Consider the following 27,682-nt stretch of genomic DNA (forward strand, 5'->3'; position numbering starts at 1 on the left):
CCGTATGGACAAATGCCTAACCCGTATGGTTAGATGCTCATCCTGGATGGATGGATGCCTATTCCAAATGGATGGATGCCTAGAGTATGCGATTGAATCAAACATAATGATTAAATTAAACAAAAAAAAAGAATGGTCAATTTTGTTGAGTTAATTATGGTGGGTTATTACATGTGGTATCAGAGCAAAGGTTCAAATCTAGGCCTTTTGCTCACTTCAATTTATTCAGCTAAGGGAATGTTTTGCAATGGTAGAAATTAAATTTTAAAATCCTAAATCAAGAACTAACTACATAATTTAACTTTCAAGTAAAAACCTAGAATGGCAAGAGGAAGAGGAAGGGGTAATGGAAGACGTACTAGGAGTCAAAGAGAAGAAAACCATGAGGAAAACCATGAATAAAACCATGAGGAAGACCATGAAGAGGATCAACACAACCCAGGAAATAACGCAGATGGGGTCCAAGCTATAATCGACCTTCTAACCGAACAAAGAGATAAAATCAACTTGGAACAATCAATGCAGGACCTTAGGGAAAGGCAGAATGACTTTGAAAATAGAAGTGGTACTGAAAATGGAAACCCTAGTAGCAATCAAGGGAATATGGTGGGTAATAGAAAGGAAAATAACATATTGGAACTCTCCAAGGACTTAAAGAAAATCACCCCTCCTAAGTTCGATGGGAGGCAAATTGGTGAAGGAGTTGAGAATTGGCTAAATGAAATGGAAAAGTATTTTGAACTAAGAGATTTTAGCGAAACAACCAAGGCTTTATGGGGTTCCTATCAACTCACAGGGGAGGCAGGTAGTTGGTGGACCAACACCAAGGAACAAAATGGGCATAGCAGGGATACAGTCACATGGGATCAATTTGTTCACCACTTCCAAGATAGGTGGCTCCCTCAATTGTTCTTTGATGAGAAAGTGACAGAATTCCATAATCTACGTCAAGGGCCCCTATCTGTTCAACAATATTGGGATAAGTTTGCCAAGTTGCTTAAATATGTACCTATGTACCAGAAAGATGAAGAAGGCCAAGCAAGGAAGTTCATTTTGGGGTTAAATACCAACATAGGGGCAAAGGTGGACATGCATGGACCCAAAAACATGAATGAAGTACTTGAAAAGTCCCTAAGGCAAGAGAGGAAGATTCAAACACTGGCAGGGTAGAACTATAATGGGAACCACTCATTTAAAAGGAAGCAGGAATTCAATAGGAACACTAATTTCAAAAAAGGTCAAAGGAATAATTCTTCCGAAAGAAGGCCACCTCCTAATCAATATCAGAGGAATGGAAATAATAATAATAATAATAGGGGCAATAATAATAGGGGCAACTATAACAAGAATGATCAGCAGAACAGGATAACTTGTCCACCCATGGCCAATGAAACAAGGAATGATCCCCCTAGGAATCAAGGTAGGAGGGTTCCTCCAGGTGGGTGCTTTATGTGTGGGGAAAACCATTTTGCTAGAGAGTGCCCCAGGATGCAAGGACATATAGGGCCAATCAACCCCAACAAGGGCCCCAACAAAGGATTCATGCAGCAGTTAGGAACCGAAGAGGAAGATACCAGAATGTCCCCGTGGAAACTACAGGTACACTATTTGAACAACCAATTTTAATTCTAATTGACACTGGATCATCTAAATGTTTCATCTCACCTGAATTAGTAAGCAAATATGCATTAAAAGTTAATCAAATGGAGTCATCATGGACGGTTCAATATGGGGATAAGGCAACTAGGGAAGTAACTAAGTGTTTGCCGAGGGCAAGGGTACAATTTCCTGAGTTTGTGTTAGGGTTCTCATAGATACTGAGAGGGGGGGTGAATCGGTATCTAACTGGTAATGTGATTTTCTTAAAACAGAACATGCAGAACATAAAGTAACAGTATACCGGTATGCAGGAATTAATGTGATTAACAGAACCAAAAACATCCACATGAAAAGAACACCATAACACAAGATGTTTAACGAGGAAACCCGATGTGGGAAAAACCTCAGTGGGATTTGTGACCCACAATATTCACTTACTGGCCAACAAGAGAATATTACTTACAATAGGGGCTTGCACATGCAGGAAGGCCAACTGCCTAGAGCACACTGCTCAATAAGAAGTCACACTGACTTACAATGAGGATTATGCAAATCCAATGATCTGTACTGCTTTACAATAGCATATTCAATGCCAAATTCAGTACCAGTTCTTGCTCTGTTCTTTACATATACCCTTGACCTATAATTCGCACATTAGGTCTGCCTAATAATTTTCTTTATGCTTCCTATCCATATCCTACAAATGTCTACAATGATCTCTTTTATATACAAGAGTCATTTTACAATTTGCCAAGTTGGCTTACAATAATAAACAAAATATTACATATCAAAAATCCTGTCGGCCTCTGTGTCAGTATACATCTTTTCTTCTGTGTTAGTGTCGGTGCCGGTGTAGAGTGATCTTGCTAATGCCGGTGCACTTATCTTGCTTGAATAATGCTTTGTTGGTATAGTGTCTTGCTGATGCCATAGGATTGCAAGGTTGCCTGTGTAATGCTTTGCCGATATAATGTCTTGCCGGTGCCATAGGATTGCAAGGTTGCCTGTGTAATGCTTTGTCGGTATAATGTCTTGCCGGTGCCATAGGATTGCAAGGTTGCCATCAATGACAAAACCTTCAATCACACACAATGTCTCATTGGAGTGTCCATATGCCAACAATCTCCCCCTTTGGCATTGATGGCAACACTCATGAGAAATTTCAAAAAGATATCCAAAAATGTGTAGACCAAAAATGTTACCAAAAATGTGAGAGCTCCCCCTGAGCATATAATTCCTATGTTTTGAATTTTCTCATCCTACCACTCCCCCTTTGGCATCAATGGCAAAGGTTAGTAGAGTTTGTAGTTGTACCAGTCCATAACCTCAACCTTGTAGTTGGGTAGTTATTATCTGAAAAAGATCTCCCAAAATTAAGTTTATACAATCCATAAACTTCTTACTGTCTTTTATTGTTCTCTCTGTTCTTTTTACTGTACCGGTGAGATACTGCAAGTGCTCTGCCAGTGTTTTGCTTCCTTGTGTTAATGCCTCTGAGATTTCCTTCCGCAGAGATGCTAAATAGTCCAATCTTGGACTTAGTTTAGATCTCAAAAGTTTTGCCTTGTTTATTATTGCCTCTTTCTCTCTTTCCAATTTGAGCAATTCTTTCTCAAAATTTTCTATCTTCTCTTCAAAAACTGATAATGAATCAGGTGAGTTGACAAAATTGTCTACAAGTTTATTTATCTCATCCTGTGCCTTGCTTATCTTTTTGTCAATATCTACAGTCAAAAAGTTTGTTTTACATGTATCTTTATACAGGTTTTTGTACTCTTTTAACAAATTACACAGTTCCGGTAGAAGTGTGTCGAACTCCCTGTTACACTTCTTTATTCCTTCTTCAAAGAATTTATGTTTCTCTTTTTCTACAATTTCCTTTATAGATTCTACCTTTGTTTGCTCAAAATTTCCAGAAATATATTTACAAAGTGTATCCAACTATCCTAAAGAATCTTTATTGTCTATAATACAGTTAGGAGCTATTGATTTCAAAAATGGGATTGAATCATCTATTGCTTTGTAAGCTTGTGAGCTATAGTCAGTTATTTTCTTGATAGATTCAAGTAATACCTCAGTCACATTTGATGGTGACCCAACAAACTGAGTACCGGTGGAAGTGACCAAGCTTGTATTGACCTCTGGTAGGTCTGTTTGTGTCTGCATTTCTTTAAGCACTGGTCTTACCGGTGGCATCTGTTCTGGAGCCTTTAGCTATGTTGGTTCCGCTGTTTGTGTTCCAGATTCCATCTTTTTCTTTGTATCTGCTGATGGTTGCTATGTATTCCCTGTTACCGGAGGCTCTTTGGCTATACCTGATTTATCTGTTGTATCCTTATCTACCACTATGTTGATCTTCTGAGTATCAACATTCATAGTATATAGGACTTTAGGATTAGGATTATTATCCTTTGTATCCATACTCTCAGCTGCCGGTTGATCTTCAGTAGTTGTTGTTTTTACCAGTGGAGTATTTAAAGGAGGTGGGGGTAAGTTGTCTCTAATCTTGATACTTGGTGGTCCACCAACTTTACCTTTCCCTTTGTCCTTCTGATATACCTTAATGGGCTTGGGATTCCTATATTCTTCTTGTTTTTCTTTTTCAACCAAGAATATATACCAACCATCTTCTGTTTCCTCTGAAACCTTTGTAACTCTACCTGCCATCAATGAAATTTGCCGGTGTGCAGTGGAAAAAACTGTCCGGTTGGCCTGAGCTATCAGATCATCAATTTCTTTAGGTGAGTTTACCAGATATACTACAAGTAGTTTTTCTATTTTAATTTTCTTATCCAATTCAATTATTCCTTGCCTTCTGGCCTTAAGTCTTTTGTATAGTTCATCAGGAATTTCATTTAAAACTTGCATCAAAAACTTTTTATACATGTCCATGTGTAATATTACACTCTCCTCGACTTGCCCTTTCTCATCATCCGATAGGGTGTCATAAATTTTCCCTATGTTCTTCATTTTTCCTTCCTCTGTGATCTCATTCAGTAATATATCAAGAGGGGCCAAGTCTGTGTTTGTCTTTTTCTTCCTTTTGGGTGTCAGCATCTTCTTAGGTGTGATCTTTCTAACCGGAGATCTCACAGCTTGTTGCTTCTGCCTTGTCCTTCTAGGTGAAGGAGTGGTTGCCAGTGAGGGGTCTCTTTTCCTAACAACTCTTTTGAAAGTTACTGGCATATCTCCTTCTAAGGAAGTACCTATCGGTGATAGATGAGCTTCAGGTTGTTGGGCTGCCAACTCATCTTCAGTTATGCCGGTTTTCTTTAATACATCTTCCTTTATGGATTTTTCTTGTCTGGATCCTTTTCTCACAAATACCTCAACCTTTTTCACTCTTTTCTTTGACTGAATTTGACTTTCTATGGTCTCAGCACTACCAAGTACTTCTTCTTTAGGTTCATTGGGGGCTTCCAGAAGTGCTTTGGCATAAGTTTCAATGATATGATCATCAGTCTCATAACCCATCTCTGTTACCCAAATTATTCTAGGGATGACTGCTTCCATCCAGATCTCATCCTTTTTGATTACAAAACATATATCATCCTTGTATTTGTTGACAATTTCCTGTGATAGTCTGATTCTTTTGTTCCTTCTGACCTTTAGTGCTTGAAAATACTCATTGATATTTTTTTCCTTGTTTTCACCCATGTTGTTGAATAAGTCTAATAATTGTTTTCCTACCAGTATGTCAAATCCAAAATCTTTGTTGCCTATACCGGGAACCTGTTTGGTTATATGTAGCATTAGACATACAAGTAAATTTCCAAATCTAAAAGTTCCTTTCTTATCCTTCTTGATTTTGGCTAAGTTATCAATCAACTCATCTTTTAACCATTCACATACATCAATTTTCACATTTTCTTTTACCATATCATGAGCACTCTTAATGCATAAACTGGAAACTGAGTTAAGTCTGTTTGCATGAGTTGCTTTGTACCCTAAAATCATGCTAACAAATCTAACATTTATATCGGTCACATCATTAACCCTTAGAGACCTTCTGTCTGATGTTGCACCAGTTAAGTTCATTACTAGGTCATTGGAGACCTTCTTAGTCTTGTCAGGTCTGTTACCGGTGGAAGGTAACCCTGTTACTGCTTTCACAACTTCCTTTGTGATTTTGTGAACTGAATCAAGCCAAAATAATGAACCATGTACCCTGCTTAAAACTATCCTAACCACTTCCTTGGGAAATTCAGGAATGCAGAGGATTTCAATGAATCCTAGGGTTTCAACAACTTTATGTTCATGTTTCACATTTCCGGAATTGTCACATATAACAGTCCTATACATGTTTTTAATTTCTTCATCACCTAATTCCTCTATGTTGCAATGAATATACATTCTAGGATCTTCTGCATAAACAACACCTTTTGGAATTTGGGAAAAAGCACCTATATTGTCATCTTTCTTAGCTACCTTGGGAACTAGCTAAAATACAAGCCTAGGGCGTTTTATAACCTCGACTACTGTAGGGTTTGCTATGAATTCAGGTGCAGAGGAGGATGCCATGATGATAAATACCTTTTTCTACCTTTGGATGGATTGATTGCTGAAGTGCTTTGCCTCTTTGCTCGAAATGCCTTAGCTCAGAAATCTTCGCGCTCTCTGAATGTTTGAATGCTCGGTGAAGTGAAATGGAGCCAAAACCTTATTTTATAAAGTCTTTTCTGCTACCTACCACATTAATTGCTTGTCGGTAATGTATTAACTTATCTTTATTTGCCAGTAATGAGTGATTTTCAACTTCTTTTCTCTAACCGAGGGAATAATAGCACATGTGTCATTAGATTGCCAAACCCTCAAGATAATTTTCTTCAATTAGATGAAGAACTTCCTGTCGGTGGAGCATTGCTCTGTCCTGCCGGTGGAGCATCACATTGTCCTGCCGGTGGAGCATTTGTTGGTTCTACCAGTGGAAGAGTATTCCCAATATTTAGATCAGCTTTTCTAATCCATTGCTTTGAGAATTCTTGCTTAACCTCTTCAACCTTTTATTTACCTTTCAAACTAGTACTTTTGTTGTCTACCGGTGTACCTTTCCTTCTACAAAATTTAGCAATATGACCAATCTTGTCACATGCATAACAAGTTACATTATTTTTCTGAATAGCTTTCCCATAACCTATACCGGTTTGTGTTCTACATTGATTTGATAAATGTCCAAATCTTCCACAAACATAACATCTTACATTCATTCTGTAGTTTTCAGAGTTATGACCAATTTTGTTGCATTTGGAGCATTGACCGGTGGGAGGATTGATATTCTGATAATTCCTAGATCTACATTCATTTGCCCTATGACCATATTTATTGCAGTTAAAGCATTTTCCATTGAATTTGTAGGTATTAGAAGGTCTTACCGGTTTGCTGTGATCTTGGGTATTTGCAGTACCGGAGCTTTCTCCAATTTCAAATCCAATTCCAGAAGTGTCACCTTTGGGTTTTTGATTCTTCAATAAGGTACCAAGTTCTTCTGAGCTTTTCTTGAATTTTTCTTTGTGTTGATTTGCAGTTTCCAATTCCCTTTCCAAGATTTCTTTTTGTCTCATTAGTTCATTCAAGTCATTCTGAGTATGCATCAGATCTGTCTTCAACATGTCATTTTCATAGCTAAGTCTTGTGTTCTCATTTGCTGCATCACTTAGTCTTCTGGTCAATTCTTTTTCATTCTTCTTTCTGTCCTCAATCTCTTTGCAAAATCTCATAGTCATATCCTGCATTTCATTTTTTGTTGTCATGATCTCTTGTTTCAACTTGCTTATCATATCATTAAGTGATTCCTTTTCATCATTCTCATTTTGCAATTTTTCACAAAGTTCTCTTCTCTTATTTCTTGTAACAGTAAGATTTTCTTGAAGTGCCTGAATGATATCTTGAGCTGCTTTTAAATCATCTTCTAATTTGATATTCTTCAACTTCTCTGCATCATAGTCAGTAAGAGCTCCTTCAAGTTGCTTCATCAGATTTTCCATCTTTACCGATGTCAAGATCTTCCTCAAGCTGTTAGGCTTCTGAAAATAGAGGACCAGGCTCTGATACCAATTGTTAGGGTTCCCACAGATACTGAGAGGGGGGGGTGAATCAGTATCTGACTGGTAATGTGATTTTCTTAAAACAGAACATGTAGAACATAAAGTAACAGTATACCGGTATGCAAGAATTAATGTGATTAACAGAACCAAAAACATCCACATGAAAAGAACACCATAACACAAGATGTTTAACAAGGAAACCCAGTGTGAGAAAAACCTTGGTGGGATTTGTGACCCACAATATTCACTTACTGGCCAATAAGAGAATATTACTTACAATAGGGGCCTGCACATGCAGGAAGGCCAACTGCCTAGAGCACACTGCTCAATAAGAAGTCACACTGACTTACAATGAGGATTATGCAAATCCAATGATCTGTACTACTTTACAATAGCATCTTCAATGCCAGATTCAGTACCGATTCTTGCTCTATTCTTTACATATACCCTTGACCTATAATTCGCACATTAGGTCTGCCTAATAATTTTCTTTATGCTTCCTATCCATATCCTACAAATGTCTACAATGATCTCTTTTATATACAAGAGTCATTTTACAATTTGCCAAGTCGACTTACAATAATAAACAAAATATTACATATCAAAAATCCTGTTGGCCTCTGTGCCGGTATACATCTTTTCTTCTATTCCGGTGTCGGTGCCGGTGTAGAGTGATCTTGCTGATGCTGGTGCACTGTCTTTCTTGAATAATGCTTTGTCGGTATAGTGTCTTGTCGGTGCCATAGGATTGCAAGGTTGCCTGTGTAATGCTTTGTTGGTATAATGTCTTGTCGGTGCCATAGGATTGCAAGGTTGCCTGTGTAATGCTTTGCCGATATAATGTATTGCCAGTGCCATAGGATTGCAAGGTTGCCATCAATGACAAAACCTTCAATCACACACAATGTCTCATTGGAGTGTCCATATGCCAACAGTTTGAAACAAGGGTAGATCTCTATGTGGTACCCCTGGGATTATATGACGTAATTATTGGAATGAGTTGGTTAACAAACCATCAAGCCAATGTAGATTGCTATAACAAAGTTGTTGAATGTTTGGATGATGGGGGAAAAAGGTCAAAATCCAAGGAAAGTTTAAACCCATTAATATAGAAACCATCTCAGCCATGCAATTAAAGAAGGAAAGGAGAAGAGGAGGCTTAATCTATATGGTTGAAATTGATGAAGGAAAAGAGGAAAATACACCAACCTTTGAAAATGCCCCCTTCTTAAAAGAATTCAAGGATGTTTTTCCAGAAGAATTACCCGGCTTACCCCCTAAAAGGAAGTTTGACTTTTCTATCGAAGTACTACCAGGAGCTGAACCAGTATCAAGGGCACCCTACCGAATGAACACAACTGAATTACAAGAGCTCAAAATGCAATTAGAGGAACTCTTAGCTAAGGGATTAATAAGGCCAAGTGTATCACCATGGGGAATGCCAAACTTATTTGTTAAGAAGGATGGAACCTTAAGACTATGCATCAACTATAGGATGTTGAACAAGGTCACAATAAAGAATAGGTATCCCTTACCTCGCATAGAGGATCTTTTTGACCAAATGAAGGGAGCAGCAGTTTTCTCAAAGATAGACCTCTGGTCAGGGTACCATCAACTCAGAATTAAGGAGAAAGACATTCTGAAAACAACTTTCAGGACTAGATATGGGCATTATGAATTCACAGTAGTTCCTTTTGGTGTAACCAACACCCCAACTGCATTTATGAACCTAATGAATAGTGTACTCCATGACTACTTGGATAAATTTGTTTTGGTATTTATGGATGACATATTGATTTACTCTAGAAATGAGGAGGAACATTTAGTACACCTACAAATTGTTTTGCAAAGGTTGAGAGAACATAAGTTATATGCGAAATTGTCAAAATGTGCCTTCTTCGAGGAAAAGATTCACTACCATGGGCATATAATATCAAAGGAAGGAATAGCAGTTGATCCAGATAAGATAAAGGCAATAGTAGAATGGCCAATCCCTAAAAATGTTTTAGAGGTGAGAAGCTTTATGGGGCTAGCAGGTTACTATAGGAGGTTTGTGGAAGGTTTTTCTAAGATGGCAAACCCAATCACCTCATTACAAAGGAAGGGTAAAAGGTTTGTGTGGACAGAACAAAGTGATAAGGCATTCCAAATTTTGAAAGGGAAACTAACTTCAACACCTATTCTAAAGGTACCAGATCCGAATGGACACTTCACAATCGTAACTGATGCTTCTATTGAAGGTTTAGGAGGAGTACTTGTCCAAGATGAAGGGGTAGTAGCTTATGAATCCAGAAAGCTAAAGACTCATGAAGTCAATTATGCACCCCACAACTTAGAGTTGGCAGCAATTGTGCATGCCCTACAAAAATGGAGACACTTCTTACTAGGGAAGCCCTTTGAGTTAAAATCAGATAACCAAGGACTAAAGTACATCTTTACCCAATCCCACTTAAATGCCAGACAAAGAAGGTGGTTAGAGTTTCTAAGTGAATATGATTTTGAAATTGAATATATTAAGGGGAAGGAAAATAGGGTGGCAAATGCCTTAAGTAGGAGGAGACACTTGATGACTATAGCAACTTTCAAAACTTCTTTCAAAAGGCAAGTAATGGATCAACAAGGACATGACCCATGGTATGAGCAAGTCAAATTGACTTTAGAATACGATCCAATCGATCATAAGATTGAAGGGTATACATTAGATGAAGATGGGTTGCTCAGATACAATAATAGAATCTATATTCCTAATTCAGGAAACTTAAGGGAAGTAGTCTTGTCAGAGGCTCACAATACCCCTTATTCAGGGCACCCAGGAGTTAACAAACTTTATGCAGATCTAAAGAAGGTATACTTTTGGCAAGGGATGAAGAATGACATTGTCAAGTATGTGGCTAAATGTTTGGAGTGTCAAAGAGTAAAGGCAGAACATAGACATCCAGCTGGATTGTTGCAATTGCACGATGTACCTCAACACAAGTGGCAAGTTATTAGCATGGATTTTGTGCAAGGGTTACCCATGTCACCTTCTAGGCATGATGCAATAATGGTGGTAATTGACAAACTCACTAAGGTGGCACACTTTATACCTGGGAACCTAACGGATGATGCACCTACCTTGGCTAGGTGCTTTGTTAAGGAAATATTTAGGCTGCATGGAATACCAGAGAAAATCATATCAGATAGAGATGCCATGCAATGTCCCCTCTTTAGCAGTTGACCAAGTGTGTGTGCGTTAGCCTTGTTATACATGGTCCTGAGGGCTAACGAAGGGTTTAAGGGGATCCTGGAGTGTTTTGGCCTAGTCATTTCCAGTTTGGGCCAAAACGAAGTTGATTTACTCAGTTTCAGGCATACTTACTATTTTTAGTAAGTCAGCAGGACATAGTGGAGGCCAGTTTTGGTGTTTGGATTTGATACTCCTTGGTGAGAGCTTTCCGACGAGCTATCACTCGCATTATTCGGAGTCTGATTGCTAATACATTTTAATGCCTGAAGTTCTATTAAAGTAACATTTAATTTAATTGTAAAATATTAAAGTGTTACTCTAATATTTATTTTATGGGGATCTATACCCAAGGAAGACATAAGTGAATATTTTAATATATGTTTTATATTTCTCATCTTTTATCCCACATTGTCGATGAGAGTTGAGTCGACCCTTGGAAAAAGAATAAAAGAAAGCGTTTGTGGCTTCATTAGATATGTTGAATATGAGAAGAAATTGGTGTATGAGTTGTAGACACGTTCTTGGCATCAGAGGATGTCTATCCTCTCTTGTGACATTCTAGACGTCATTCCCCTGGGGTTTGGCCTTTGGAATCCATTGCTACCAGCTTCATTATCAGGCAGTTTGGGCACATTTCTAGCTATAGGCAGATTGGATGTCTTGCTGATAACTTCTTCTCCATTTGTCCGATGCTTATGCCACTTTGAGGGGATGATATATGAAGACATTGGACTGACTAAAGATAAAATATATACTGTAGCAGCCGCGTCACTGTATCAGTCGTGTACTGTAGTAGCCGTGTCACTGTAGCAACATCACTATAGCAGCTGCGTACTGTAGCATCTTGTTAGCAGCAACCTAATGCTATGGCCCAGGCTATCACTCTTTGAAAACAATATTCATGCCATTCTATTGCTGGAGTATTTAGTGAGTTGTATCATTGCCAATATTGCACTTAATCTGAAAATCATTATAAATATAGTGTGCTGGTTATTTCAGTTGTGTGTTTATGCTTTCATTTTCATATTCATGTTACATGCATAGATCCTTGTTAAAAGGACACCAAAAAAACAATACAACAAACCATTTCGGAGTCATAAGGGTTGTAACACAAAAAATAGAGAAATTAGGGACTACAAGCAAAGTGTTTGACGGAATTACTTTATAGCTGTGATTTCTTTTAGAAGTGGATTTTGGGGTAACCATTACAGTGGTATCAGAGCTATAAGTCCTGCCATCTTGTGGAGGTCTTACAAGAGACTTTGGAATAGCTAGATAGAGGGAAAAGTGTTTGACAAAATATCAAAACACTAAAATCAGAAATTAATGAATTAAAAACATGCTAAGCATGTATGTTTAAGCATGCAACAGAGGCCTTATAACTTCTGCCATACCAAAGCAAGACAAAACAGGAATTTGAACTCACAGAGCGAGCAGTCTAGTTCATTCGTACAGATGGACATAGAATCCAATCATACAGACATAGAGGAGATATTCTTTGATCAGGACAACAGTATGGGTGACCGAGATGATAGGAATACCGGTCCACATCAGGGAGAGGTAATGTTCAGACAGTTACTGGGTACATTAGAGCAAGGGCAGCGTATGCAGCAGGAGCAAAATAGGCGAATGGACATGATGTTGCAGCTTATGGCTAGACAGATGTGCGTCAATATTAATCCAGGTGATGCCAACAATGGAAACAATAACAATGGGGGAAACGATAACAATAGGGGTGATGATAATAATGGAGGCCGAGGCAACAACAATGGCCCTGAGAATAACATTAATGGTAATAATGGACATGGCAACAATGGGAATGAGATGGATAACTTTAGACACGTTGCACGCCCAGCTCGAACAGCAAGCTCGAGACCTCTTCTACCCACCTTCCCACCTAGGGATCCAGTTCAACCAGTGAACGAACCGCAGATTACTGAGTTACAGGGTCAGTTCAGGAGGGACTGGGAGGCCAATGGACCTGAGTTTCAGGCAGATATTTCCCTCAAAGATTATATGGACTTGAGGATGAGACATATGCCTAGAGCAGGAGGGAGGAAGCATAATTTTGAGCTGAGAAAGAAAGTTGGAAAACTTTCCTTGCCTTATTATGATGCTTCAGGGAAGATGACCGCACGAGCTTGGGTGCAGAAGGTAGATACATACTTGCAGCTAAATCCTATGCCTGAGGATGAGGCTATCAAGTATGCGGCTATGCATTTGGACGGCGTTGCACATGAATGGTGGCATCATGGCATGGTAACTCTGGGGCATAATCAAATTACATCCTATGAGGAATTCACAGAAAGATTGATTGAGAGATTTGACACTAGGGATCCCGAGTTACATTTCAAGGAGCTAGCACAGTTAAAACAGTCAGGTTCTGTGGATGCTTACATCACCGAGTTTCGGCGTTTGTCTGTACTTGTTACTGATATCTCTCCTAGGAGATTGGTAGTGTTATTTTGTGATGGGCTTGCTGATCCATTATGTGGTTGGGTGAAGGGACATGATCCACTCACCTTAGCAGAAGCAACTAAAAAGGCACAAGATTTAGCCCCTTCGGTATACAAAGGAAAATACCATTCAACAGATTCTTCCTACCGTAAGGACAAAGACAAAAAACCATTTCAGAAAGAGTATAACAAACCCAAAGAAGGATCAAAAGGACTAGACAGTGAAACCTTGAATGAACTACGAAAGAAGAAACTGTGCTTCCAATGTAAAGAGCCTTGGGACTTATCTCATAAATGCCCTCTCAAGGCTAAGGCAAATCAAATGGAGTATTTTTCAGCAGAGGAGTCAGAGTCAGAGGGGGAGGATCAGCACTCCAATTCAGATGAGGGTAACACGATAGAGGAGAGAAGCATTCCTAAGGATGATAGATCATTGGCACGCTTGACAGGGGCCCAAAAGGCAATCACATTTAAGGTCAGGGGTACTATTCAGGGGCAGAAAGTGATATCTCTCATTGACACTGGCGCTACGCATAACTTTATAGATACATAGTTGGTAGCCAGGAGAGGCTTACAGACAGAGGAGAATGATGGTTTTAGAGTCATGGTGGCTAATGGCCAAAAGCTATTATGTACTCAGAAGGTTTCGAATCTTCACATTAGATTTGGAGATGGCTACGAGTTGGAGGATGATTTCTATGTCGTGGACATGGGAGATTACGACGTCATCCTCGGTATGACATGGATGGCATCGTTGGTTGAGTTCACTTTCAACCTAGCGAAGTTGGAAATGAGGTTTCAGCATGAGGGTAGTGTTGAACACTATATTTGAAAATAAAAAATATATAAAAAAAAATGTATATTCCCATAGGCGTGAAGACTGAAAGATGTTTCGGCCAGCAAATTGTATCGAGCACTGCAAAAGAAGTTTCATCAAAAGAGTATTTTCATCGAAATGAGGTATAGAAAGCACCAAGCAAAAGTATTTCAGCAAAAGTTACTTTTGATGAATGTAGAAAATCACTCATCGATACTCTAAGTTTCATCGAAAAGGTAAAAAACGAAAGGCAAAAAGGCAAAAGTGATTTCGAAGGAATATCATTACCAAAGAAACTCATAAAGCATTCATCGAAACGCAAGTTTTCATCGATGACATAATGTCGAACAAAAGCAAAGGTGTTTCATCGATAAAGGAGGATATCGATGAAAAAGGAATGTCGATGAACATACATGGGCCCTCACCGAAGAAAGAAACTCATCGAAAGAATGATTTCGATGAAACTTGCGAGTGACTTATCGAAAAGGAGGTCTATCGATGAAAGAACGACTTCAATGAGTCTTGAAAGTGGCTTCTCGACATGGGCTACTCACCAAAAGAATAGTATCGAAGAAAATGGGCTATCGATGAAAGATTTAAACACTCGGCCGAAGACAAGGGTTTCATCGATAACTTGAAATATGATCACTTTGAGCGAACTGTACTTCCCGTGAAAGAGTTAAAGGCCCAAGTGAAGAATGTCACATCTGCAATTAAGTTTAAACACTTGAGTAGCCGTTGTAGACAAGTTGCCCATACGATTACAGTTGAACTGATTGAATTTTCATAAGAACCAGATCAATGCTAAAAGACTGAAAATTGCGAAGAACTTGTGGAAACTTGCGAACGATAACCAGAAGAGCTGAGCATTTCTCCAAGTAAGTGTTGTTTCTCATATTTGCTGTAATCATGGAACCTTCGTCTTCTTCTTCTAAAAAGAGTAGGAAAGGAAAAGAGTTAAACCCTGAAGAGAAGCCCAAGAGACAAAAGAAGGAAGGAAGAGCTCTGACTCAGGATTTATTAGACCAATGTCCCTCATCTAGTGTAAGGTCCAAAAAGATCAAAAGTGAAGAAGAAGGATTGGAGGATAGATTTGAAAATCTAGGAGATATTTGGACTGAAATCAGAGGACATGAGTTATTCTGATTTAGTTACAAAAGAAGGGACGCTCCTGAACCCATAAGTAATCTATGGAAGAAGAACTTAGGCAAATTGGTAGTCCCAAATGTGTTTGTAGATGTAGAATTAATGAAAGCTCTGGTAGATTGTTACAATCCAAGAACCAAAACCATATGTGATTACAGAGGGAATACATTAGTGGTAATTAACAAACAGACTATTGATATGGTGTTTGATTTGGACTGGGAGGTGGAGGAGAGTATCGATATGAAGAAACTTTCACAAGAATTCTTTAGTTTGGAAAACATCTACAGGACTTGGAGGCTACCTATTCACAGGCCAAAAGTGGGTGGGTCATTTGTTCCATTCAGCAAAGATGACAAGGTGTCATTTGATGTCAACCATTTCCATCCTTATTTTAAATATACCTACTATGTTGCAGCTCAAGTATTAGGCCTAGAGGCTCATCCACTCATGGATATTGGGGTTATGGTTCTGTGTGCTGATTTACAGTCAAAAGACCCTAGGTCATTTGATTTTGCCACTTATGTTGCAGATGCTTTAAATCATGGATTGGAAAAGTTGAAAGGGGACCTTGTGAATGTTCATTTTTCATTGTATTCCTTGTTAATGCATATCATTCTTTATTGTGGACAAGAGATTAATTTCTGGTCAGATGATTTCTGCATTCGATCCTATGATAAAAATGGTTTGAAGAAGCCAGTTCAGTTATGGGTATCTGCATGGGACCAGAGGTTCATGAACAACCAGTACTGGCACTTTCAAGAATATTTTGTGAAACCTCTTAGTGCAGCTTTTGGGCAACACAGGGATTACACTTTGTCCCCTGAAATCAAGAGATTTCTCAGACCAAAGGACTTCTCTCCAGAGTCACAGATTGATCATAATTGGGGTGATTGGTATTGCCATAACAATCACACAGAAATCAGGGTATTTGGATATGAAGGAAAACCCCACATGCTCCCAATTACAGTGCCAAACAGGGTGGCTAGCCTGGAGATTATAAGACAATTGTCTATTGTCAGTGCTAAACACCTTACAAATTCTGGTAAACAATCCATTGTTCTAGGTTTATTGGTTTTTTCTGATTTCATTGTTAAAAGTTCAAAAAGTTATCATTTACTGCAGAACAAGTTAGACTACTATGGCATGACTCTGGGTGAACCTAGAGAGAACTTCGACCCTGAAGGATATATAAGAGCTACCAGAGTATCACAAAAACTCAAAGCTGGAATACATGTGGCCAAAATGCCAGATGACCTGATTAAGAATCTTGAAAGAGAGGAGGCCAAAGCTTTGAAAGAAAAGAGTGAGTTAGTTTGGGAGGCCTACAAATGGAAAAGGGTAAGGGGAATGATAGATGGAGACCTAATTGGAAATCTCCAAGATCCTCTGGAAGTGGCTAAAAGGCTGCTTCAACATGAAGCAGAAATCATGCATAGAGTGCCTTCACAATTCCTTCATTTCATTAATACTGAGAAGGATAGTTAGCCCCTAGCCCACATGTCACCAAAATCGACCGCCAGTAGTATCCCAGCTGATTCTCCTAGAGAAGATTATCCTCCTGGTTTCGAAGCAGAGATGAATATGGACACTGGTGAAATTAACATCAAGGATGTCGTCGATATAAGGATGACTGAGCATGAAGATTTTGTTGCTGATGATGGATTCACCTCCTCTAGGGAATTTCTTTCATTTTTATACCAATACAAAGGAGCTCATGTAAAACGAAGCATGGCTGGAAGACCAGAGGAGGAACAGATGAAGAAATTGCAGGATGAGATTGATGTCCTCATGAAAGATATGACTCCTGAGAAAGGGAGGAAATTACTGAAAGAGGCCGGTGTAATCATCTTCTCTGGTTGGGATATAAACTCAGCACTTTTATTTGACGGCTTCCTGAAGAAACAAGACTTAAATCAACAGGTGTTGCCTCAGGAGATAGACAAATTGTTCTTAGGCTTTGGATATGATCCAGACAAGAAAGCTCTCCTACAATGGGCATTATATCCAAAGGGGAAGAGGCCTATCATTGTAGACATTGAAGAAACCTTTGGGCACCTCATGGTTCATCAAGTTGGTAAGACAGACCCTAGGGTCACTGCTAAACTCAACTTGGATGTTGCTAGATTGAACCTGGACCAGACAGAATTTTTGGTCAGAGAAAACGTCACATATAAGGGGTTATATGAAAAATCTAAAGAGGAAAATCAAAAGTTGCAGGCAAAAGTATTGCAACTAGAGACAGGGACTCCTATCAGTGAATACACCTCATACCCCGCAGGACGTAGCTTGGACGATGTCTCTGATGCTCTGTACTGGAAGTATCAAGCAGAAAAGGCCAATAAACACGCAGAAGGTATCCAACAAAGGATGGACAAACTGGTCAACGACATCATAGGACATCGGTTTAACACCATGCTCTTGCAGGTTGAACCATATTGGAAAGTATATAATGGAACGATAAAGGCGTTAACAGAGCATGAGAGACTAAAAGAACGACTGCATGAAGTACTGAATAATGTCGATGCCATGACACCAGAGGAAAAAGCTGAGGGGACTGCGTATATGGAGAATCATGTCAAACTTGAGGATACGCTGAGGAGAGACCTGAAGGATTTGGATGATGAGAAACCTGTTGGAATGCCCTCCGTCTACAAAGAAGGAGAAGTGATATCCCTGGAGGATTTGCGAAAAGAGCTCGTCAGCGTCAAGGATTGGGCCTTGTCAGAAATAGATCGAAGTAAAGATATGGCCCCTACTGTCAACCAGATGATATTCAAGTATCTATCGCAGGGAGATGAATTAAAGAAACAAAGTGCTCGAATCAAAACCTTCAAGGACGATGATTACATTCATCATTTAGGACTTCTAAATCTCTTTCTGCTTAAGTTTAGAAACACTGAAACTAACGATTAGTATTCCGAAGAGTCGTGTCTCTTCATGAAAAGCCTTCATCCTCATTTATATATGAGAATGATTTTTGTAATATGGTGATAGGGATTAGATAGGATGAAGGTAGCGATAAATGACAGCCTGTAAGTCTTCTGTATACGAACCATAATGGAATACAAATTTTGATCAATTATTTCTCTGCATATGTGTTACGGATCATTTCATTTTCTTTTGGCAATCGTCTGTGATTTTGTCTGATAAGATAAGGTTATTCATGTTCTTAAGATCGAATTTATGCTTTGTATTATAATGTTGCAACAAAAGTTTTGCTTGCGGATTGTGATTGTTCCTTGCAGAGCTTAATTGACTGGTCCCTTAAGGGTAGGGTTAAATTCACTCAATCAGCATATGATATAAGCATTTATTTGGTTCCAAAAGAAATAATAACTGACAGGTTCACAAAGGGATGAATTAAAAAACTGTCTCACAAGTTCGCATCATAAGTCCTGAAGAAAAGTGTAATGACTCTGTAACCCAAGCAGCAAAGAAGGCACTGGCTAAATTACAAATTACATTCATCATCTCATTCATAATTGATTGTTTTAACAACAATAGAAGTGATTAAGAAACATAAGACAAACAGTTATTACAACAACAATCTTGAACTCATCTGCTATATCTCCATTCAAGGAACTCATGCCATTTCAAGATCAGGAGATATCAGATTAGGTTAATAAATCTGCTATAAAAGGCACTGGTTATTGGTGACATTCAGTGAATAGGTATACCCGCCTAGGTCCTGCAGAGCCTAAAGTGAGAGAGTTAGTAACCAAACAGGTTCACTCTATATGTTGGCCAAGTCAATTGGAGGGTTTGATCATAGGAGTTGGCATTTCCTTAGAACCTATCCAATCTGTTGATTTGAGACCCAACAGGTAGGACTATTGTTCTCAGGGGACTTTTAGATGGGAGTTGCAGGGTAGTCTCTTTGAGGAGAATGGAGAGACTTCTTCGGCATAATGACATAGAGTGGGCAACAGAGTGCTTAGTTATGCCATCTTCACCGGAGCCTCGGGTGAAGATTCATCCACCAGATATATAGGAGATTCTTGACAGACATGCCAAGGTATTCAGTGATATTCCTCACGGGGTTCCTCCTGACAGGGGTGCAGAGCATGTTATTGAGCTCGAGGAGGGAGCCAAACCAGTGATGATCACTCCCTATCGTCATCCTAAGAAACATAAAGATGAGATAGAGAAGGCAATTAAGGAATTGTTGGAAATGGGGCACATCAGGCCTAGCAAAAGCCCCTTTGCTTCAGCTGTAGTTCTGGTAAAGAAGAAGGATGGGACAATGCGCATGTGCATCGATTATAGGGCATTGAATAAGAAAACAATAAATAATAGATATCCCATTCCTCGGATTGATGAGTTGATTGATGAATTGCATGGAGCATGCTTTTTCACCAAAATAGACTTACGGTCTGGATACCATCAGGTCAAGATGAGGGCAGAGGACATTGAGAAAACTACCTTCCGATGTCACTATGGCCACTTTGAGTTTATGGTTATGCCATTTGGACTAACCAATGCACTCGCTACATTTCAGAGTTGTATGAACCAGGTATTCAGGAAGCAGTTGAGGAGATTTGTCTTGATCTTCTTTGATGACATCTTGGTCTTCAGTAAGACCTGGGAGGAACATTCACAACATTTGGAGGAGGTATTATCTATCCTAGAGAGAGAGTCTTTTTATGCCAAGGAGTCTAAGTGTGAGTTTGGTATGATAGAATTACTATACCTTGGGCATATTATTAGTGCAGATGGAGTTCGAGTAGACCCTGAAAAGATTAGAGCTATAGTTGATTGGCCTACTCCTACAAACCTCACACAGCTTAAGGTATTCTTTGGTCTTTGAAGATTCTACAGAAGGTTTGTTAAGGGTTTTTCACAGACGGCAGCGCCTTTGACAGATCTCACCAAGAAAGGGGCCTTCATGTGGACAGGGGCAGCACAGAGGTGTTTTGAGCATTTCAAGCAGGTAATGTCTTCATGTCCAGTTCTAGCTCTACCAGATTTCACGAAGCCTTTTGAGCTTCATTGTGATGCATCGGGTGATGGGATTGGAGCAGTATTGATGCAGGAGAAGCATCCCATTGCATTTGAGAGTAGGAAGCTCCGGGGAGTTGAGAGGAGTTATTCTGTCTATGACCGGGAGATGTTGGCCATAATACATGCATTGGCCAAATCCCGATCATATTTGGTAGGTGGGTGTTTTGTGATCAAAACTGATCACAACAGTATTAAATAATTCATGAACCAGCGTGATCTTAATGACCGGCAACAGAAATGGGTTACTAAATTGTAGACTTATGACTTTGACATTGAGTTTGTCAAAGGTAAGAAAAATGTGGTGGCTGATGCCTTATCTCGGAGACCTCACTTATGTGCTTTGGCAGAGATTTCAGGAGATTGGAGAGATCGTATTATAGCAGAATATGTCAGAGATGCTTGGGCTTCTGGATTGATTGCAGGTACTATACAGGAAGATCGCTATGAGGTGATAGATGGATTGATCAGAGTTCGGGACAGGGTTTATTTGATTCCGTCATCACATTTGAGAGAGGTGATACTGAAGGCATTTCATGATGCACCCACAGCTGGGCATCCGGGGATTTTCAAGACCTACAGGTAGATCCGAGAGCGGTTCTCATGGAGAGGGCTCAAGGATGATGTTCAGAGGTATGTCAGGGAGTGTGCGGTTTGTCAACAGAATAAGGGAGAGCACACATTTCCTCCAGGTTTATTACAACCCTTGCCCATTCCTGATAGGAAATGGGAAAGTATTTCGATGGACTTCATCACTGGTTTACCACAAGTGCAAGGAAGGGATTGCATCTATGTGGTGGTGGACCGTTTGACGAAGTTCACTCACTTCTTTTCTATTCCGTCCATTTACATAGCAACACAGGTGGCTGATCTTTTCTTTAGAGAGATATTCAGGTTACATGGGTTGCCCAGATTCATTGTCAGTGATCGGGATAGTAAGTTTATGAGTGTTTTTTGGCAGGAGTTGTTTAGGTTGTGTGGTATAGATCTTACACCTAGCACTAGTTATCATCCGCAGACAGATGGGCAAACAGAGATTGTGAATAAATGGGTGGAGGGATATTTGAGGAACTATGTAACTGCACAACAAAAGGCTTGGGTCAGATGGTTGCATATGGGAGAGTATTGTTATAACACCACTTATCATATGTCCATCAGGATGACTCCTTTCATGGCACTCTATGGTTATGACGCACCTAGCTTCATGGATTTAGTTTTGGGGGACAGCAGAGTGCCCAAAGCCAAAAACTTATTGCAAGATAGTCAGGACATCCTGAAAGTGCTCAAGGAAAATATACAGCAGGCCTAGAATCAACAGAAATTGTACGCTGATCAGCACCGAATAGAGCGCAGTTTCGAGGTAGGGGATATGGTTTACTTGAGGCTACAACCATATAGACAGTCATCGCTCAAGAAGAGCGGAGCTGAAAAGTTGAAGCCTAGATTTTATGGTCCCTACAGGGTGATTCGCAGAGTGGGTGAAGTCGCCTATGAGCTTGAGCTTCCAGAGGGCAGTCGGGTGCACAATGTGTTTCATGTGTCTAGGCTTAAGAAAGCTATTGGTCAGAGTGTAGTGCCTTCTACAAATTTACCCCCTTTGGATGAGGAGGGGAAGCTTGTGTTAGTACCCGAGGCTATTCTGGACACTAGAGAGAGGAAGCTTAGAAATAGGATAGTGAAGGAGTATTTGGTCAGATGGAGAGACCTGCCGGAGGAGGATTCTACATGGGAGAGTGAGCAGGTTATTCAGCAGGCTGGACTGAGATTGCTCGAGGACAAGCAATTTCAAGGGGGGCAGACTGTAATGTCCCCTATTTAGCAGTTGACCAAGTGTGTGTGCGTTAGCCTTGTTATACATGGTCCTGAGGGCTAATGAAGGGTTTAAGGGGATCCTGGAGTGTTTTGGCCTAGTCATTTCCAGTTTGGGCCAAAATGAAGTTGATTTACTCAGTTTCAAGCATACTTACTATTTTTAGCAAGTCAGCAGGACATAGTGGAGGCCAGTTTTGGTGTTTGGATTTGATACTCCTTGGTGAGAGCTTTCCGACGAGCTATCACTCGCATTATTCGGAGTCCAATTTCTAATACATTTTAATGCCTGAAGTTCTATTAAAGTAACATTTAATTTAATTGTAAAATATTAAAGTGTTACTCTAATATTTATTTTATGGGGATCTATACCCAAGGAAGACATAAGTGAATATTTTAATATATGTTTTATATTGCTCATCTTTTATCCCACATTGCCGATGAGAGTTGAGTCGACCCTTGGAAAAAGAATAAAAGAAAGCGTATGTGGCTTCATTAGATATGTTGAATATGAGAAGAAATTGGTGTATGAGTTGCAGACACGTTCTTGGCATCAGAGGACATCTATCCTCTCTTGTGACATTCTAGACGTCATTCCCCTAGGGTTTGGCCTTTGGAATCCATTGCTACCAGCTTCATTATCAGGCAGTTTGGGCACATTTCTAGCTACAAGAAGATTGGATGTCTTACTGATAACTTCTTCTCCATTTGTCCGATGCTTATGCCACTTTGAGGGGATGATATATGAAGACATTGGACTGACTGAAGATAAAATATATATTGTAGCAGTCGTGTACTGTAGCAGCCGCGTCACTGTAGCAGCCGTGTACTGTAGCAGCCGCGTCACTGTAGCAGCCGTGTACTGTAGCAGCCACGTCACTATAGCAACATCACTGTAGCAGCTGCGTACTGTAGCATCTTGTTAGCAGCAGCCTAATGTTATGGCCTAGGCTATCACTCTTTGAAAACAATATTCATGCCATTCTATTGCTGGAGTATTTAGTGAGTTGTATCATTGCCAATATTGCACTTAATCTGAAAATCATTATAAATACAGTGTGCTGGTTATTTCAGTTGTGTGTTTATGCTTTCATTTTCATATTCATGTTACATGCATAGATCCTTGTTAAAAGGGCACCAAAAAAACAATACAAGAAACCATTCCGGAGTCATAAGGGTTGTAACACAAAAAATAGAGAAATTAGGGACTGCAAGCAAAGTGTTTGATGAAATTACTTTATAGCTGTGATTTGCTTTAGAAGTGGATTTTGGGGTAACCATTACATGCCAGATTCACTTCAAGGTTTTGGACCACTCTTCAATCAGCTCTAGGAACTCAACTAAATTTTAGCACCGCATACCATCCTGAAACCGACGGTCAGACAAAAAGGAAAAATTAGATTATGGAAGACCTACTTCGCATGTATTGCATGGACCAACAGAGGAAATGGGAAGAATACCTACCTCTAGTAGAATTTGCTTACAATAATACATATCAAACATCTTTGGGAATGACACCTTTCGAAGCATTGTATGGTAGACCATGTCGAACACCTTTGAGTTGGGATAGTCTTGAAGATAGAGTAATTGTTGGACCAGATATGTTGAAGGAGATGGAAAGGAAAACTAAGGAAATTAGGCAAAGATTGAAGGAAGCCTCAGATAGGCAGAAAAGTTATGCAGACAAAAATAGGACACCAAGGGAGTTTGAGGTGGGAGAGAAAGTCTTCCTAAGGGTTAGGCCACACAAGAGTTCGTTAAGATTTGGGAAAAAGACTAAGCTTTCACCTCGTTATGTTGGACCCTTTGAAATATTGGGAAGAATTAATCCAGTTGCATACCGGTTGGCCTTACCTCCCCAGTTGAGCCGAATCCATGATGTCTTCCATGTATCTCTTCTTAAAAAGTATGTACCTAATGAGAAACACATTTTGAATTGGGATGCTTTACAGGTCCAGGAAATGGGAGGAATAATGATAGAGCCATTCAGAATCTTGGAGAGGCGCTAGTGCCAGTTGTGCAATAGAGAGGTTGATCAGTGCAAAGTGCAATGGGACCAGTATGATGAAATGGATGTCACGTGGGAAGATACTAAGGAGATGCAGCAGTTGTTTCCTTTTTGTTTTAATCATGAATTATAGACTCTTTTGGATGCATCCAATAAGTGCATCGGGACGATGCACAAATTAAGGGGGGGAGGATGTCACAACCCTCATTTATCACTTTTGGATTTAAAATACAAACTCTATTATATGATTGAATGAATATTATAAAAGGATAAAATAATAAAACACACACACACACATGGAAAATATACATTTTTCTTAGTTATTTATTTACTTTTCCACATCCAATTATGGCACATGTTGTAGGAAGAATAAGAAGCTTCTAGAGGATTCTCCACCACCTTGCATGTAACTCCTCCACTAAGTCTAATCAATTTGCATGAAGTCCAAAATTGGGAAAGAATAGCTAAGATTGCTTTGGAGAAATTTTCCCAACCTTGAAGGATCAAGGGAGGCTAATTGAAGGATTCATAGGGGATTCTACATCAATTGGAAGTATCTAGGTTTTTTCTTCTTATTTAGTTTTACTTTATTTTGAATCATGCATCTTATTTTTGCTGTGAATTAGATTAGATCAATCTTGGTTCAATGCATTGCTGAAATTGGATTAGATCAATCTCGTTTTTCAATTCCTTGCTGTAATTTGGATTAATTTAATAAAATCTTGTTTATATACATGTTGTGAATTAGTTTTGAAGAATAAAATCTTGTTTTCAACTCCTTGCTGTAATTTAGATTAATTTAATAAAATATTGTTTATATACATGTTGTGAATTAGTTTTTAAGAATAAAATCTTGTTTTCAACTCCTTGTTGTAATTTAGATTAATTTAATAAAATCTTGTTTTATATACATGCTGTGAATTAGTTTTTAAGAATAAAATCTTGTTTTCAACTCCTTGTTGTAAATTGGATTAATCTTATTTTATATACACGCTGTGAATTATATTCAAGGAATAAAATCTTGTTCATTTTTCTTGCTATGAATGGATCGAATCCTCCTGTAGGAATAAGTTAACTTCTCTGTAAACAGAAGTCGTCTGATAGCAAATTATAAATCTCAGTATACCCATTATTCTCTGAGGAAGCGAAATATAAGTCTGTCTCTGTAAATTTTAGATTGAAAAATAGAATATAAATTCACCTGTGTGAGCTCGCATTTCTCAGTATAATCATTTATCTTTCAATTATTTGTACATTGCTGGGAACGAATTAATCTCCCTGGGTTGTTTTATCTCTGTGATTAAATTCTCATTCGCATAAAATATTCCTTTTGTTAAACTTATATCTCTCTTATATTGTAAATAGACTGGAAATAAAACAGAAATATTTAACCACACACACACACATATATATATATATACATATATATATATATATATATATTTATTTATATCTATGAAAATGAAGATATTAAACACCGCAAACAAATTTAAATTTTGAATCACGCCATTTATGAGTGTCGGGCGGTGTGCAGGCAAGTGGAGGCAGTTTAGTAACCGTCGGGGAAGTGGAAACTGTCACTGCAGTGGCCGCAGGGTAGTGGAGGGGACCACGGGATCCCCTCACCACTGCGGGCCTGCTTCCACAGTACTCGCAGTGGTGATGGGACCCATGGGTCCCACTCCCACTCCCTCCATTCCAACCCCTTTTTTTTCAAAATGCCATTTCAATTAAAAAAAAATTTGTGGTATGTTAGTATTTTTTTTATAAAAATTCTAGTTTAAATAAAATTTTAACTTAGGTAAAAAAAAATTTGATTTATAATTAGTTTTAGCAATTTATAAGTTGTAAACTAAATTATACCAAATTTTATAATTAGATTTTTTTAGAACCACTTAGCAATTAATTCATATTAAATGATTTGAAGCTAAATTCTATTTTGGGATTAGTAGCTTTATAAGCAATACTCTCGCATGTAACTTACACTGCCTTCACCTCATGCAAATTGCTTTACATTGATTACATTTATTGGTGTTCCATCTCTATGCAAATTTCACGTTTAATTATTAGCATGTAAGTTTCCCAATTGTCATTTTTATGCAAGTTATATTTCAAGTTATGAATAATAAAAAATGCTAGTTATGGTTTTTATTCCGTATAATTCATCAAGTAAGCTATTTTTGATTAATTGAGCTTTGTATACGCATTCAATTCATAATTATTTTCCAAGCATGATGTTTATCATAAGTTAGAAAAATTAAATAAAGGAAGTTGGGAAACCAAAACCTAGCAGCGTTCGGTATATACAGTGCCTCTGGTTCATGCTTACGGGTAATGTCGTCGTGTTGAACTACTGCACTTAACGCCTAATAAAGCTGCATCAACGACGTATGTGGCATCGTCCTTATAAATCGTCGGGGAGTAATAAGGGACACTTGGAAGTTATAATCCAAGGGGCAGGTAATCCCTCTTGGATCGATAATCTAATAAGATAATTTTTAAATGATTTTACATCCGTTGAGATAAACCATAGTAAACCCCCTATAGGGATGATGATTGGAATGTGTTTATAAAACTGATTTAATCTCGAAGAATTATTGTCGATTGGCAATTGGTCAAGGGTGACGCTCATGATAAGAATTAGGATCTAGTTGTTTTAGGCCACAAGCAATAGGCCTTCTTGAGCCTTTGCTTAAGCGCTACCATTGTGGGTAGCAACTGCAGAGAAACTGTTTGGGACATTGACCCTAGAAAGGGTTGCGTACCCTCTAATCAGTTTACATCAAACCATAGAGTAGAAAATAGAACTACATACTTTATGCCTTGATCCCGTGCCGAAGCGAGTATGTAGGCAGTCTTGGGATGGAGTTGTCCCTCGTACTCAAGTGTTCGTGGGTGGGGTCTAGGCTTGGTAAAGGAAGGATTGAGTAAGAATCCTATTTTGAAAGATAAAGATAATTAAATTGGAAAAAGTAATTCAATGCATACTCCTAAGGACGGCAACCTCGGTGCACTTCTGTTAGAAGAGTGTAGTACTTAGTGAGTGGCTCAGGACCCAAATGGTCCCGATGAGTCTAAGTCTCTGGCCAGAGCACCTCCTATCCCGATCGGATAGATGCCTACCCCGTATGGGTAGATGCCTATCTCGTATTGGATAGATGAAATCTTATGTCCCGTATGGACAAATGCCTAACCCGTATGGTTAGATGCTCATCTCGGATGGATGAATGCCTAATCCAAATGGATGGATGCCCAGAGTATGCGATTGAATCAAACATAATGATTAAATTAAATAAAAAGAAAAGAATGGTCAAATTTGTTGAGTTAATTATGGTGGGTTATTACAAGGACAAGTAGAAGATTGCTGGATTTATTGTTTGCAGAAAAGATTTGGGAATGAAATATTTTATATTTTAAAGTGCAGCAATGTGAAAGGGATTGTAATTACTTTGAAAAGAAAATGTATCTATTTTAATAGAAGTCCTCATTTAATAGAAATGAGGGACTAGTTTGGGTATTTTCTCCCTCTTGTAATAATGTCTATATTGTATTCTAAAAATGCCTTAAATAAATGCATTA

This window comes from Cryptomeria japonica, chromosome 11, assembly GCF_030272615.1.
Source record: "Cryptomeria japonica chromosome 11, Sugi_1.0, whole genome shotgun sequence".
Classification (NCBI taxonomy): Eukaryota; Viridiplantae; Streptophyta; class Pinopsida; order Cupressales; family Cupressaceae; genus Cryptomeria; species Cryptomeria japonica.